The sequence below is a fragment of the Desmodus rotundus genome, chromosome 9 (genome assembly GCF_022682495.2).
Source record: "Desmodus rotundus isolate HL8 chromosome 9, HLdesRot8A.1, whole genome shotgun sequence".
NCBI lineage: Eukaryota > Metazoa > Chordata > Mammalia > Chiroptera > Phyllostomidae > Desmodus > Desmodus rotundus.
Window position 1 is genome coordinate 73,430,378 of NC_071395.1, and position 16,932 is coordinate 73,447,309.

A 16,932-nucleotide genomic window follows, 5' to 3' on the forward strand; every position below is an offset into this window, starting at 1 on the left:
GTCTGTAAAAGGCTGGATAGTAAATATCTTAGATTTTGTAGTGATATGGTCTCTGTTTAAATAATCAACTCTGCCTTTGTAGTGTGAAAGCAGCCATGGACAATACATAAACAAATTGGCATGGCTGTTTTACAATAAAACTTTATTTATAAAAACTGGTTGTGGGTGAGTTGGTCCATGTGCCAACTCCTGCTCTATTTCATTCCATTAAAAATATTGTTTATTTCTGTGTATTTTAAAGCTATTGATTTTTAATTTTTTTATCTTACAGCTATCAAACTTAAATTCTTTAATTAGTTCTAATACTTTTTCATTTGATTTCCTGGATTTTCCAGAGAGCCAATTATACAGTTTGTAAATGCTGACAAGTCCCCCTCTTCCTTCCCAATAATTACACTTGTCATTTAATTTTCTTGTCTTGTTACACTGGCTAGAACATCCAGCACAATGTGTGATTATGGTGAGAGCAATCATCTTTGTATCTTAAATTTATTTTTTGAAGAACATATTTCAGATGTGTTCATCATTAATTGTGATGTTTTCTCTAGGTTACCGACAGATGGACTCTGAGATTAGGAAAGTTTTTTTCCATTCTGAGCTTACTGAGGGCTTTAAAAATGTTGAATGAATGAAATAGGTGAAATGATCAAAAGGCACAAATGCTCAGCTACAAAATTAGTAAGTCATGGGATGTAATATATAGTACAGTACTATAATGAACAATACCGTATTTGAACCTTGCTGAGAGAGTACATCTTTTTTTAAAAGACTTTATTTATTTTTTTAGAGAGGGGAAGGAAGGGAGAAAGAGAGGGAAAGAAATATCAATGTGCAAGAGAAATATTGACCGGTTGCCTCTTGCACACCCTCAACCAGGGACCTGGCCCACAATTCAGGCACGTGCCCTGATGGGGAATCGAACTGGCTATGTTTCGGTTTGCTGGAGGATGCTCAACCCACTGAGCCACACCAGTCAGGGCAAGAGAGTAAATCTAAAAACTCTCATCACAAGAAAAAAAATGTAACTGTGGTGATGGATGTTAACTAAACTTGTTGTGGTGATCATTTCATAATATATTCATATATTGAATCATTATGTCACATACTTGAAACTAACATAATGTTTATGTCACTTATATACCTCAAACAAACAAACAAAAGAATGTAACATTTGACCAAATCTTTTTCACCCTCAGTTGAGATAATCTTATGTCTTTATTCATTTACTTAATTGATGTGGTGATTTACAATTACAGATTTCCTAATATTAAATTTTCTTATTTCAATATATTCCTGGGGAAAAACGTTTTCTTGATGATTATGCATTACTCTTTTAATACGTTGATGTATTTGATATGTGAATGTATTCTTTAAAAAACTTCATTTAAGTACTTAAAATGAAATTGACTTGTAGAGTTTTGGGGGGGCATTATATTTTTTCAGGTTGGGCATCATGGTTATGCTGGGGTGATTTCTTTATGCTTTGGTGTATCTGATAGAGTTAGATATTTTTCTTTGTTCAAGATTTTGGTATAACTAGCTCCCAAATTCATATGGAGTGGTGCCGTTTTTGGGAGGTAATTGTTGACTATTATTAGTTCAATCTCTTCCACGTTTAGTTCATTCAGAATTTCTCTGATTGAGTACATTTAAGTAATTGTCCTAGGAAATTATTTATTTTATCTAGATTTTAAAATATATTGAATGAAGTGATTAGTATTCTTTTACAGTTTTAAAGTCTTTCTCACATCTATAACTAGGTGTAATTTCTCATTTTGAATATAATTTATTTTGCCTTTTCTCTCATTTCTTCATTACAACTGCAGATCTGTACATTTTACTGATATTTTAAGGACAGTTTTGATTTTACTGATCAAGTCTACTCTTGTTCTATTTTGGTTTTGCTTTCATATTTCATGCTATTATTTACTATGTCCAGAAAGTATTTAAGTATGTTACATTTGAGATTTTTATTTTGATGGTCAAAATTTTAATTCAAGCCATTTAATTAATTTTAAAGACATACTTTATTCCTTTCAAAAGCTTGTTCGGAAAACCGTTGAACTCTTAGCTCATCAGTTTGTAGAGTTTGATGCCTGTCTTCCACGGTGTCAGTTTCCCATATACACTCGGTGGATTTGTGCTGTTTCCTCATATCCAGAAGTACACACTTACATTGCTTCACCTGGCTTGCCTGTGGTGCTTATGAAGAAGGGGTGGGAGGTACGCAGTAAGGAGGGGTTGGCTGGTAGCATGTTTTCCTGGGTGGAGAGGTTCTCAATCTCTTGGTGCTCAGTACCATCTGGGGGCCTCACTGTATGCCCTGGACACAACTTTACCCTCTTGGATTCATTTCTGTCTGTTTTGGGAGAGGGAAGGGGCTGACCAGTCTGGCTGCCCTCAGGGTTGCTCTCCAAATGACCCCTCTCTGAGTGAGCTGGCTCTACTCTCTCTTCTAACTGGCCTTTGAGTTTGAAGTTCCCAGGAACAGCTTCTTCCTTCAAAATGGTCTTTTTCTTCAGCAGTGTTCCTCTGGTTTAGTTTCTTTTCAGATCAAATCCTATTTATTTTCTTTTAAATTTCCTCACCATTTGTGAAAATATCACTTTCTATTGTTTTTCTGGGCTATTATAGATTTTTAAAAATTATTTAATTCCTTTGGTAGAACTGTGTATAGCCACTTTCACGACTTCAAATGCAATTGTACTTTTAAATAAATTCATGTTTTATTAACCTCAAGCACCCATCACACACATTTGAAAGCTAGTTGTATCTCTATATAAAAGAGTTATATGAGATATAGCTTATTTATCACGATATGAGTTTTTCTACACACAGAGAATATTTAGTACCACTGTGAACCCAAGGCTTCCCAATGGTCGGGCGTCCACACGTTGAAAGTAATGCGGTAGACAGACAGGGCAGATGGTATGGCCGCAGATTAGAATACTAAGCTGGGTAAATATGGAAATGAATATAATCCATGTGTTACCGCAATGTTCCCTTCTGAGATTTATCAATTTAAAAATTAACTTTTGGACATTAATGTCAATTACATAAATTTCTGTATGGGAGGTGTTAAGAATGATGATGTATATTGTTTAAAATAAGGAAAAATATGCGGGCTACATTTGGGTTTGGTGGTGTTAAGCCTGTTTGTATAACAACGATTAAATAGGATGCCTCTGCTGGAGTCTGTAAGATCATCTCTGGGTTTGATGTGCTAGGAACACTCACAGGTTCAGCAAATAGTTATACTCACAGCTGTGGTTTATTACAGCAAAAGTATACAAAGAAAAGTCAGCAAAGAAAAAGTCACAGGGTGCAAAGTCTGGAGGAAAGATACAAGCTTCCAAAAGTCATCTCCCAGTGGAATCGCACAGGATGCCTTTAACTCCTCCAGCAATGACTTGTGACAAAGAGTGTGGAATGTCTACAGGGAAGCTCATTAGAGATTCGGTGCCAAGGTTTTTGTTGGAAGAAACTGCCTAGCGTGTACCAACGTTCCATCCTTGCAAAAGGAAAACAGGTGTTCATCATAAACCATACAGTTTGTGCAAACTATTTAGAAAGTCACTCTTATCTTTTAGGGAAAGTTCTCTATCAGCATGAGGAACTGTTTCCCACTCAAATCCCTGTATACCGGCCAAGGGCCAACCTCACAGGCCTTTCCAAGGACAGCAGTCTCAGCCCTACAGTGCGATTGATCTTTTCTGCACAGTTTTTAACTTTTGTTTTCAAATAGAAGTGATGAAACAAATAATATATTACCGACTAAATCTGCCAGAAGATTTTCAACCCTTCTTTTTCCTACTCACAAGACAAAGAGGTGTCAGTTAATAGCACAGGAGATTCCTGGGATGTGGTTTGACAAACATTTATTGAGCATCTGCTGTGGGCCAGGCACTCTGCTAAGGGCTGGAGCTGCAAAGACCATGGGACTCACCCAAGACCATAGCTCTTTGGTGAGATGCGCCAGGGCCAGCCCTGCTGCCTGGCCCTGAGGCTGCCCGTGAACCCAAGGGTCATTATTCCAGGGAGAACTGCATTTTCAGTTGAGCCTTTTATTGACCTTGACAGTCTGGAGCTCGGAACCACGTGATCTCAGGAAGGATACATGGGCTTTTGGAAATTGCCCAGTTTGAGCTGCTCGGGTGAGATTCATCTACCAGGAGTAGCAGGCTTATTTCCCCTGACAATTTTTCATGTTTCATTTGGTTTTATTTCACTGTTTAGGAAAGATTTTCCCCTGACGTTTTTTGTTTATTTTTATTTGCTGAGGTGTTGGTGGAAATACTAAGTGGCATGAAGGGAATGCACACAGGGGCTTTGAGGAAACTGAGGTCCTGGAAGAGCCCTTTGGTTCCGGCTTGTCTCCAACACCAGCACTGGAACCCACGCAGTGCTGCCCTGACGTTATAAACCTCCTCCCTGCCAGTGAACTGGGGTCCGGCACTCCATGACCATCGAGAAACACATCTGAGCTCTCCTGGGTCCTGGCTTCCTTATTAAGGGAATTGGAGTTTGGAGGGCCCGGGTGGGAGAGGGGTCAGGCCTGGGAGTTCCCAGTGCTGTCCCCGAAGCCTGAAGCTGCCCAGCAAGTGATACCAGGAGAAAAGATCAAGGTGCAACTGAAGAGAAGGAGGTCCCCAGAGCCAGGGCCAGGAAAGTTAAACAAAGAGGAAGCAGAGCGCTTGGGCTGGGTTTGCCCAACACACTTGGTGAGAAGGAAAACAGGAAGCGCTTTCAGAGCTCAGCCTGTCTTCTGCTCCTGGAAATTCTGTGTTGATCTGTATGAGGAGTGTGGGGGGCTCTTTGGTGATCCTGGGTGAGGTGGGAGGACTCAACACCCCTTGATATCCTTTCTGGGGACAGGCTGGGAGATTTTGTGCCAAGTGAGCATTTCTGTTGCGTCTGCTTAATGCTGCTGATGGGAAAAGTCCGGGCCTGGCCTTCACGGGGACAATGGCAGGGCATGTGGGCCCAATATCAAAAAGGCAGACAGCCCGTCTGGAGATGCTCACTGTGGTTTTTATATGTTATAGGTGTCACTTGTGCATTTTGGTTTATTTCTGAACTGCTTCAAACCAGTTAGTGGCCAAGGGAAATAATGTCCTCAGGGATCTTTAATGAACTTCCAGTTTGAGGAAGTCTTGGGTATAAGAGGCAGCCTGGCAGGTTGAGAGAAGGGGCGGCGCGCAGAGGGAAAAAGCCTCTGGCATTGCCGCTGGCCTCTCTTTCGGATGGGACTACCTCCAACATGTCAGGATCTTGGAGGACCAACAATTATTTTTACATATTCTAAGAGTGATCCAAAAATTACCAGAAGGCCCAGCAATAGAATCAGAGTTCTGTAATTAGAAGCGTTCTTAGAGTAAGTTGGTTCAACCTCCCCGTCCAAGCTAGGAGTTTCTGCTCCATCATCCCCAAGAGGTGACCAGTGAACCTCTGCTTGCACAGCCCAAGTGGTAGGGATCTCATTACCACCTAAAACAGCTCACTCCATTTCTGGACATCTCCACTAGTGTTAAATTGTTCCATCTACAGATGAGATTGGTTCCCCTTAGGGGCTACCAGTTTCAGCCCACAGAGTTTGTAGAATGTGTGACCCATGTATCTGTACCTCGTTGTCTCTAGGCTAAATGGCCCTGGAGCCAACAACTGCTCATTTAAACACACAGCTTTCAGTTTCCTCCTCATCTTGGAGGGTCCCTGTAGAACTCTATTCTTCAGTAATGACCGGACTCGAATAAAACAAGCAGTTGGGAGTTTCTCCTGGATTCTGAAATGCCTTTAGGAAGACTGTTCACCCACAGGTATTTACCAGGAATGGAGAGGGTATGTTTTGGCCACTTGGGTTCTCTGCAGGAGCTTCGGGACCAGATCACCTGTCAAGAAAGGTGAGGGCTGGCTCTGAACCTCTGCGCCAGAACAAATACCCCCTTCGGTATCATCTCTTTTCAGGGCCCTTCTTTTAGAGAATGTCACAGCAGAAACAGCCCCAGAGATAATCCGCCTCAACCTTTTATTCCATGTTGCGCATGGTGACCATGAGTCCTGAGAGGGGAACAGATTTGGCCGCATCATCCAGTGGGAGAAAAAACTGGAGCCCAGATCTTGTGGTTCTCGAGTTCAGTGAGACTGCACTTTATCTAAAAGACAAATGCTGACGATCCCTCTGTATCTTTGGTTCCTGTGTTCCTCAGAGAGCTTTGTCCCCTGCAAATCACCTGTTCTTCCCCTTGTCTGTGGTTCCCCCTGCTGATCTTGTGTCTGTAACCGGAGCTCAGGGGACACTGCCTCCAGCCTTGAGCTTCCTTCCCGCCCCCATCTCTGCAGCTCACCACGTTTCTCATTCATGGCCCCCAGGGCTGATCATCACAAAGGTACTATGAAAAGAAAATCTGTTAATATTCAAGAAACTTTGCTAAACAAGCAACTCTTTCAGGGTGACTATTTATTGCTATTTATGATGACAGATTATCTTTCTGATTCCCTCCAGCACATGTCTCCAGAGGAAATTAGATACACTACTTTCCTTAAGCAGGGCCAGAAGAAAATGTTTCTATAAATACTTAACAACTTGTCAAGGGAGATTACAAATACTGGCACGTCCTTCACAATGTCATGTTGGTTATTGAAGCTGTTGTAAGGAATCAGGATGGTTTATTTTCCTCCTGCTCTAAGGTGGTGAGTGCTATATTTTCCGAGGTCAGAGAAGGTGCTTCTAAGGACAGAAGCTCCAGGACCAGCCTCAGCTGCTGTGGCTCAGTGGATTGAGCACTGGCCTGTGGATCAAAAAGTTGCTAGTTTAATTCCTGGTCAGGGCACATGCCTGGGTTGCAGGGCAGGTCCCCAGTTGGGGGCACACAAGAGGCAGCTTGCTCTCCCAGTCCATTAGGAAGACCTCACTCTTCAGCAGACGTGATTGCACTAAGCCCCATTGTCTTCCATGTGGCTTGGGAGAAATTTGACAATAACAAGTATAATAAATGCAGTTAGTAAAAGCTAACATATCTCTGCCTCTTACATGTTAAGAATTGTTCTAAGGGCTTCACATGAATTTGGTAGTTTAATCCTCAAAGCAACCTCATTAGGGAGATATGAGCACCATCCCTCTTTTATACAGGAGGAAACTGAGGCAGGAGAACGTGCTCAGGGCCACACAGATAGAAGGGATGGAGCTGGATTTGGCCTCGGGTACTCAACTCCCCAGCTATGGGGTCCCCAAAGGAGGGCTGGGTCCAACTCCTTTCTGGTCATTTCTCTCCTCAGTACCTTTAAGGATTTTCTCTTTGTTCTGGGTTTTACCATCAAATATCTAGGTATGGAATTTTTGTTTTATTTATCCCACTTAACATTTGGTAGAATTTTTAGATCTGGGAACTCTTAGTTCTGTGAAATCCTCTGCTGCTAACCTCTTTAAGCACCAACTTCTCTGTTATCTCTATGTATCCTTCTGGAACTCCTATCAGACCTATATTGAAGCTTTTGGAGTCACTTTTCATGTCTCTCAATTTTTCTTTCATGTTTTTAACTCTCTTATCTCCCTTGGACTGTGTTCTGTTTGATCTTTGTGTTCTCGATTTTGCTCCTCAGCTATGTTCAGCATTCTGGTCAGATTCTCTATTGAGTTTTAAAATTTCATTAACTCTCTACTTTGTTTCTAAGATCTCTAATTGGAATCTTTTCATAGTCACTCCTTTTTATTTTATCATTTTATTTCTTGTGTCGTGCTTGCAGTCCCCTTCCTGACTTCTTTCGGTCTGCATGCTTGTTATATATCTTGTCCTTCTGGAGGATTCTGTTTGATCTTTTTTCCCTCAAATGGAAGTGATTTCATCTGCAGAGTTTGTTTGTCTTGTATGGTGGCAATTTCCTCAGTGCTCTGTGCCTCCTGATTTTGAGTTCACCTGCTGGGTCCTGAGCAGGGCTGGTCTCTGTGCCATCTCTAGGTCCCATCCTCTTGGCAACCAGGGGCAGGGGTCTCTGGGCAATCCTGGGTGGAGAGGAAGTGGGTGTCTGATCCTCAGCATCAGCTGGGAGGTGTGCTTCTGGCCCAGGGCAGGATATATGGCTTTGGCCCCCACTCATAGCTGCTATACTCCTAGCATTCATATATTTCTTTTAGGAGCCATGATTTAAAAACTACTAGGATAGCCCTGGCTGGTGTGGCACAGTGGATTGAGCACTGGCCTGTGAACCAAAGGGTCACTGGTTCAATTCCCAGTCAGGGCACATGCCTGGGTTGCAGGCCAGGTCCCCAGTAGGGGGTGCACCAGAGGCAACCACAAATTGATGTGTCTCTCCCTCTCTCCTTCTCTTCTTCGTTCTCTAAAAATAAATAAAAATTTAAAAATAAAAAAACCTACTAGGATTGCTCTTTCTTACTTTTGAGCACTCATGTGTGTGTTTTCCTCAACACTAGGAGTTTGGAACAGAAAATAGGGGTTTCAGCATTTTCCTAGTCCACCATCTTGAACCAGAAAGTCTCTTGCATAATTATTGTTTGTTAAAATGAAATAATTGATATTTGCAAAGAGTATATATAACATTGGCTATAAAGCATAATAATAAATAATAGAGTATATACCTGTGAACGAGGCTCCCTGAGTAAGTATGAGGACATGGTTGGTGCTGTTGAAACCCCTTTATGTTCCTTTCAGATATGGATCTTTGTCTCCCCCACCCCCACCCCCAGGTGATTACTCAGGTACTGGGTACCTTCTTTTTATCCTTTCTTGCTTCCCCCCTCATTATTTTGCACCATTCTTTCAATATGGGAAGTGCGATAACATTGTGTTTTAGAATTGTACTATGAAGCTGCAACAATAATGAAAACACATTAGCACGTAAATGGACCAACAAATTGGTGGAACAGAGAATTCAGGCACAGACTCGGTTGTCAGGAAATGCTCTAGACAATGAAGGAGGCATTCTAAATTGGGGTAAATGGGATGACTGGTCCAATAACTTGGCATTGGGCAATTTGTTATCTATTTGGAACAAGAAAATTTTTAGTTTCTTATTTCACACCTTACATAAAAATGAGTCTCTAATGGTTAAAAAATCTAAATTAAAAGAACCGTTTTACAACAGAACTAGAGAAAAATTCAGGAGAATAACTTCATAAACTTGGAGGTAGAAATGCCTTTTAAGCAATACACAAAACCTCAAAGCAAAAGACACAAATAAAATTCAAAGACAAACACCAGAATGAGAAGATATTTTCAATGTGTATAACAAATTAAGAAGTTAGTATCCCATCAAAAAACAAAAGTCACCTATAATTCTACTACTTAGGATCACTATTTACATGTTAGTATACAGTGATTCCATCTTTTCCCCCTTCCTGTGTGCTTTTTTTCTTATGCACATTGCTTCCATATCTGGATTATGCTGTACAAGTTATTTTTCTAATTCTTGTTCTTAGTATAATGTAAATGTTTTCTCATGTAAGTAAATACATGCAAATTAAAATTTCTTCTGCAAAACTTATAATGACTATTTGTTATACATTGTATAAAATGCTCACACATGTTTAATAAATTATTAATTTTCTAAGGTTAATATGCCTGATGTATGAGAGACTCCTACAGATCAGTAAGTACAAAACAAACACACCATGGGACAAAGGACGTGAATAAGCCGTCAGCCCACAGAAGGTTGAAGAAGAAAACCTGCAATGGCCAACAAACATAAAACTCCAATCTATCCCACTAGTAATTAAAAACATGCAAATAAAATACTTTTGATGTATACCACTGAGAAAAATTAAAAAGATAGATAATCCCGAGGCTTGGCAAGGATGTCGGGAAACGGACAGGCTCATAACCTTGGTAAACTGATAAAGTGTTTGCCAGGCAACTTGGCAGTGTCTATCCACTTTTCTTTAAGTGCTCGCCTGGGCTCTGACTCAGCATCCTCCCTGAAACCACAGCCTGAGAGATGCTCAGTGCTGCGCTGCCCAAGAGCGAGGGGAGGGTGCTGAGGACGGTGTGTGCGGGGGTGGTGGCAGAGGTTTCTAATTTTGATCAAGTACACTTAGACAAGGTACTTGGGTTATGAGTATCTTAAAAATATTCATACATTTTTATTCATCCTAATAAATATAGTGCTAGCATAATGAGAAAGTAAATAGTTTTAAGAACAGATGTGTTAATGGGAAATAGTTCAGGGTTTGAAATGCTTATATATATTCACACTCAGTATACATCCCCCACAAAAACAATAGAAAAAATAGACAAAAGCAAAACAAACAAACAAAAGACCCTAAATCACAAACTGCACAATAGGCAGACAGTGACCACCTAATTACCCTCAGAAAACCCCCCAATTCCATGGAATGACATCAAAGTCCTGAGGGACCTGGGTCTGCAGCCTTCTCTAGCTTCCCAGCTCCCCACCTGGCCCCACACCGAACATTGAGGGAAAGAACCCCCCAGCATTTCCTGGATGTGAAATACCCCTTAGTGATAGGGCTCAATGCACCTGCTTTCTCTGCCACAAAAGGGGCCACTCTTTCCCAAGCTGCCTGTCCCACCAGGTCACAGCCCTGGAGAGTAGATGCTGGCCTGATCCATCAATGTGTTCTTAGGGCCCAGCACATTCGTCACAACAAACGTGTGTGAATGAACGAATCAGTAAATGAGTGAAAGCGTGAAGCCACAGCCCAGAGACAGACACTGAGGCCCCAGGGGGCGGGGGCAGGGGCAGGGCTGGACCCCACTCCTTGTTGATGCATGCTCTCTCCCCACATAGGGTGCCTTCCGCGTTAGAGTTTTTGTGGGGAGGAAGAGGTAAGAACACAGGAAGGAGAGGCCTTTGAGAGCGGAAAGCAGGCCCTACAAGTTCACCATGTCTCTCACCTGCTGCTGGATCCCACTCATGGCACGGAAGCCCTGCTTGCCAGCAGCCCTGTGCTGCGGAGCACCCCGTCTCTAAAGAAGTCCGTCCTGCTGGAGGTCCTCTTAAACACAACACAGGACACGATGGAGTCAGCAGGATGCCTTTGAGAGGGGAGAGAGTTAGGACAAGGCAAAACCCGGCCATTTATCAATGTACACAGGTGCACTGCTCAGCAGATTTGGGGCCACATGAATAAATCGCTGTTTTATTTGAGAGCAGCTCCAGTTGCACACAGAGCCACCTGAGTCACCTCTCTGTCCAGGACTTGGCCGCCACAGGGCCCTTCCGAAGGGTCTGGTTATTTTTAGCTGTAATTAAAATCATAGCACACAGTGTCATGGACCCCATTTTCGCTAACTGATGTGCAAGCAGCTTTTTTAAAGTATTAACTGACTGTAACCCCTTTTTAATCTGGGGGTTTTTCAAGTGTTCAAGCAGGAAGCCACGCTAACGTTGATGCCAGATAACAGGTAGTCAGTGGGGACAGAAAACACCCGCACTGGCTCTGTCGATCTCTCTGCTCTCACTGCACGAAATTACAGAGCTAATAGGCCCTTAGAAAGACTGCCACACAGTTACCGTGAGAAAGAAAAGTAAATGTGGAAACCCGCTTTTCTCACCGCATTTAATTTTAATGGGGGGCTCTGAGACTCAATAAATCGCTTTCCTGTTTTTTCTCCTCTTTTCTTTGGAGAAACACCTAGAACGTTTAAGAGGCTAAGAGGCTTCTCCCTCTTAATCCTCTCAAACTACTCAGAAGGTTATGTTTTCTTTAGAAAGTTTCTCCGTGCAGTTCAGTGCATTCCTGGATGGGCTCTCTATTCCTGTCTTTACCTCTTCCAAACAATCTAGGCCAGATTCATTCATTCGTTCATTCACTCAATCACTTGCTTATTACTTGGCAAGCAGTCCTTCAATCTTGCCTTCTCTAGGCACTAGAGGTTGGTTGGTCTGATCTTGCTCCAACTTAGTCGAAGGGAGAGAGATAGTATGAGTGTGTGATTATATACCTGGGGTAAGAGTCTCAGAGATGGACATAAAAGGAGCAGGAGGACCCAGAGGAAGAGTTATCTACACATGGTATGCTCCTGCCTCCCTGCACCCACACCACCCAGCTGTGGTCTGGTCTGCAGGTGCTCAGCACTCACCTGCTACGACATAATCACTTGCTAAATGTGTCCCGACTTGACTCAACCTGTTGGCCTTTCAGATGAGTCACCCAAAGTTATGTCTCCAACTCAAATTAGGCTGCTCTCTGCCCCAGATAACTCTCATGATTAATTGTGACAAAAAATCCTTTTTGAGGGAAAGAGGAGGAATATTTTTTTAAAAAACCTGCTTTTCTCCCAGCCTCAGCTCTTCGGCAGTCAAGCATTTGTCATATTTTAGTCCTTTAACCACTAGTCATTTCTGACTAATACCCAGCAGGCAGACATGGGGTATGATTTCCAAGATGATAAATGCTTCCCTTCTTATCTTTTGATATCTGGAAGTAGAAAATTTCAAGGAAAAAGGGTTTTACACCAAGACGACCATAAATCTCATTGTGTTCACAACAGAAGGCTGACCAGAGGAGTTTATTAAATCCATAAAAGATTTGATGTATATCAAACTGTTACATAAAGTCAATACTTTGGAGAGAAGCAGACAATAAATACTCAACAAGAGGCAATATTTCCATCAGGGAGAAGGCAATCGCATAAAGATTAGGGGAGCAATTTCAATATTGCCCATCTCTCTGCAGTAAGAAGATATGTCTTGTTTTCCAGAATGATCTCTGGGGAAGGAGTGGGGGTGGAGCAGGCGGCCTTCTGGACTTGGCTAATCTCACCATCAAGCCCAAATTAGGTGGTGTGGACTAAATGTTTGTGTCCCCTCCAATGAATATGATAACGACCTAACCCCCATAGTGACTGGATTTGGAAAAGGAAGTAATTAGGGGCAAATGAGGTCATAAGGTTGGGACCTGACTTGGTCTCAGGGGTTCTTTGCCGCGTGCACAGTCACTGCCACAGTCACTGCCACGGGCCTCTGGAGGTCAGGGTGGGGCCGGCGCAGAATCCTCAGGCACAGAGGCGCTCATCACAGGCATCCCCTGGGTCCATCCAGAGCTCTCAGGGCCTAGGAATCTGATGAACCAGTTTTCTGCGTGAACTGGTGTGTCCCTTGATTAGAAGCCACCTTCTGGCCCTGTCAGACGCTGTCAGCCTGACTCACTGCCTGCAGCCCTGAGGCTTGCCTCGGCCACCCTGGGTACCACTTTGAGCAACTTCTGCTGTTGACGAGGGACCTGATCTGACCAGCTCATCTCCTGCCCTTGACCCCAGGGATACACTTCTTTTAGGCCTTGTCCTTCTTGCTACCTAAAGGTGAAAATTCTTGGGCTCTCTCTTCTTTGGCATAAAATATTGTTTTCTGGAAGCCCACACAGAGCAGTTAGGAGACCAGGGAAGGCTGCCTGTGAGGCGGACAAGAACCCCAGCTGGCCCTAGGATGACAAGCAGGAACAGCAAGTACAACAGCCCTGGGCTCAGCCCCGAGTGTCCTTGGGTTAGGTTGATCACGTGTGCTTGCACCCAGGGCAAGACCCATCACCCACAAGTTCTCTCTAATGGAGGGAGGGAGAGAAAGGGCTGCTTATCCCCTGAGTCAGGAGCAGAGTGGAATGGCAGGCAGGCCCACTATTGGAACACAATTAACCCAGGGGCTATGAACCCTAAAGATCTAAGTCGGGGAGACCCTGTCCTGCCAATGAGACCTCATCCAACCCAGGGACCAGGCTCAGTCTTGTGTGATGCCCAGCTGTCCCCACCTACCCCTTACTCTCCTGTTGAGCGAGGCCTGGCCACTTCCAGGCAGTCACAGGGCCAGCCTCGGTCCCCTCATATTACAACGACCTCAGAGAGGAGAGTCTCCTGTTCACAGTCACCCTCCCAGCAGCGGGGTTGGTTCTAAAAGCCTAGTGTACTGGTCCCTGTGTTACAGAGCAGGCAGGGGGTGGTTCACAATAAATTATTACAGAAAGGATTCCCCCCTTTCTGTCTCTGGAGGTTCCCCCCACTCCTCCACACACCTGCTAGGTTCAAAATGCCTGCCGCCAGAGGAAAGACGTCTCTCAATGCCAGAGACTGGTGAAAAGGAAAGGAATTATTTATTTAAAAGTTACACAGACTTAGAGTAATGGCTTAATGTCTTCAATAAGATACTAAAGTCCTCTAGAATACCCACAGATGCACAGTCCTTCCCTCTCCCTGTGCCCAGTCCCGGGTACCGTATCTCAGGAAAAGAAGTAGAAGTCCATGATTCAGGCTCCCAGCACCATCAGCTGTGTGGCTGCTGCAATCTCCAGTTAATCCAAAACCTTGTGGCACCTTCTCATGGCCCACCAGCAAGAGTCCTTTCTCCCCTTTTCTTCCAGGCAAAGTCTCTCCTGCAGCCTAAGCCACGTGGCAAAAAGCACTCCAAAACCACATGGTCCTCCCTATTCACTCCATCAGAACCGCGTGGTCCTCTTTACTCTCCTTCAGAACCGCGTGGCCCTCTCCTTTACTTCAGAACCGCATGGCCCTCTCTTACTCACTTCAGAACCGCGTGGTCCTTCCCTTCTATGGCTGCTGCACCTAGGTTTAAATCCCAGTGCCCATCTTCCTTTGCAGCCCCATTTCTGACTCCTCATACAGTCAGTTACACCTGCCAGCATCCCGGTATTCTTCCAGCTTTTCTGGGCTGCCATAGCAAGTCTGGGCAGGTGTGGCCCCATGGCATGGAGCTAATCATCTCCAAGCTCTCACGCAGGCCCTGTAACCAGGGGGAGTGGCTTCCCAGTCCCATCTTGGGTGTAATTCGCTCCCATCCCCCTGGCTCAAAGCATGGCCACTGCTATTTAACATATGTATGAAACCAGTTAAAGGTAATAGATATGTTGAATGACCATGCCAGGGGTTAGGTGCAGAGCTGTAGCTACCCAAAACAGCTCTGAATGGCCCTGTTCCATGTGTCCCATCCCCCCTGGCTCAGGCTTCTGGAGGTGAGGACATCCTATATATATTTTTCTAATATTTCCTGGACACCTGGAATTCTGGACCCCATTACAAATCCCTTCTTGGGGCCCTCCTCTTGGTTGCACCCTGCTTCACCTGGGCCCCTCCTGCTCACGTGCAGGAAGGATTTGGTCCGACCTCTCTGTGAGCCCTTTTAGTGAGACTGGCTGGGTTCTCCCCAAAGTACCCTTTTTCTCCCCAGAAATGAGAGGTGGCTGGCTACAGAGGGTAAGCCTAAGAGAGGCCTGGGCTTGGCTTGGCTGCCACGCTGTCATCTCCTGTCTCACCCTCCCAATGTGTCAGTTAGCACCCTCTCTCCTGAATCCCCAGTTGTAACCCTAGCACTAGACTCTGAAAAGCACAGGGGGTGGATGGAGAATGACCAGCCCACACCAAGGGATGGACGCTGAGCATGGGTGTCACTGACCTGAGGTGTGTGTGCAGGACACGTCTCACGTAATGTCCATTCTGAGATGTGCTGTCCCTTTAGGTCCTGGAATGAGCCCTCCCATCACACATACACACACTAGCAAAATCTTTGTATCAGTGCTGCTGTGCTATAGGCATCATCGAAAAATAGTGTTATTTTTTTCAAATAGGCACAGGTAGGTGCAAAATTCAAACAGGCTCAGAGCAGAGTGTCACTCCCACCCCTGGCTCCCTGTTGCCTGTGGTTTCCCGTGTCTACTTCCAAAGGGTTTCTATGGCTTTACAACTGTGAGCCTCATTGGACAGTTTGACCTAAAAACGCTTGGTAATTTCATGAGGCTCAATCAAATGTAAGCATGTTCTTATATACTTGAATCATAATAATCTGAATCACAGATTTTAATACCAATGGAGGGACCAATTGTTAGTCTTTCTGATTAGTGATCTGGTTAGGGAAAGCTGTTTGCCCTCAGATTTATTCCCTGTCCTTCCTCTGGCCTTTTCTCTATCCCAGGGTAGAGTGGGATGGGGGTTGACTGGCCTCTGCAAACAGTGTTTCCCAGGTTCTCTGGCCAACAGCTTTCCATTTCCGATTTGGCTGCTGGCTACTTGTCACCAGTGACTGGTGGGAGACAGGGTGGAAAGAGGGGAGAAGCCAGGTTACCCCGTTCCTACTTTCACCCCCCACCTCTGCAGTATCGCTGCATCTCCTCTGTGGACTAGAGCCCGCCAGGCAGCTCACACTGGGGCTCCAGCTCCCACATGGAGCCCCAAGTGTCAAGTTCCAGCTCCCACGGGGTTCCTGGCTCCTGAGATGGGAGACACCTCCCTTCCAGGTCCCTGTGGCCCTGGGATAACAAAGGCATCCTGTAGTTGCCAGCTCCCTGAGGAAGTGGATATTTTTGCCTACGACCTTCAAATAAGATTCTTGAGCTTCAGCTGATTGGACCAGCTTAGGTGACAGAATCTCCTAGGGGATTAGGGCACATGGGTTTGCCTGGGGATGGCCACATGGCCATGCTGTGAAGGGAATGGGAGCTGGGGGTAGAGTCCTCGGAGACATGCAGGACGTGGGGGCACAGGAGATACTGCCTGGTAATCCGGGTTAGTAACTATGAGAAGGGAGAATTGTGCTGGGAAGCCCCAAACAGCAAGTATCCAAAACAGTGACTTCACTCCGCAGGAATGTGAGTGCTGGACCAAACCCAGAGACAGGGACGAGAAGGAAACCAGATGAGGATGTCAGAGATCAAGTCCAACATCCTTATTTACAGGTGGAAGAATAAAGGGTGAGAGAGGGAGACTAAAGGGCCTTGATTGGCAGAGCTGGGATTAAATTTGTTCTGAGGCTCACACAGCATTTTCCCACCAGGATGCACAGGTAAGAAAGAGGAAGGGGGTTGGGGGCTGGGAGAAGTTTCCCTCTGGAAAGGCCAGCACAGGGGTTTGTGGGGTCAGAGCGTAAAGAGCAGAGGACAGGAGTGAAAAAACAAACACTCCAATTAGAAAATAGGCTCAATACATGGAGAGACACTTCAATGAAGAAGATATGCAG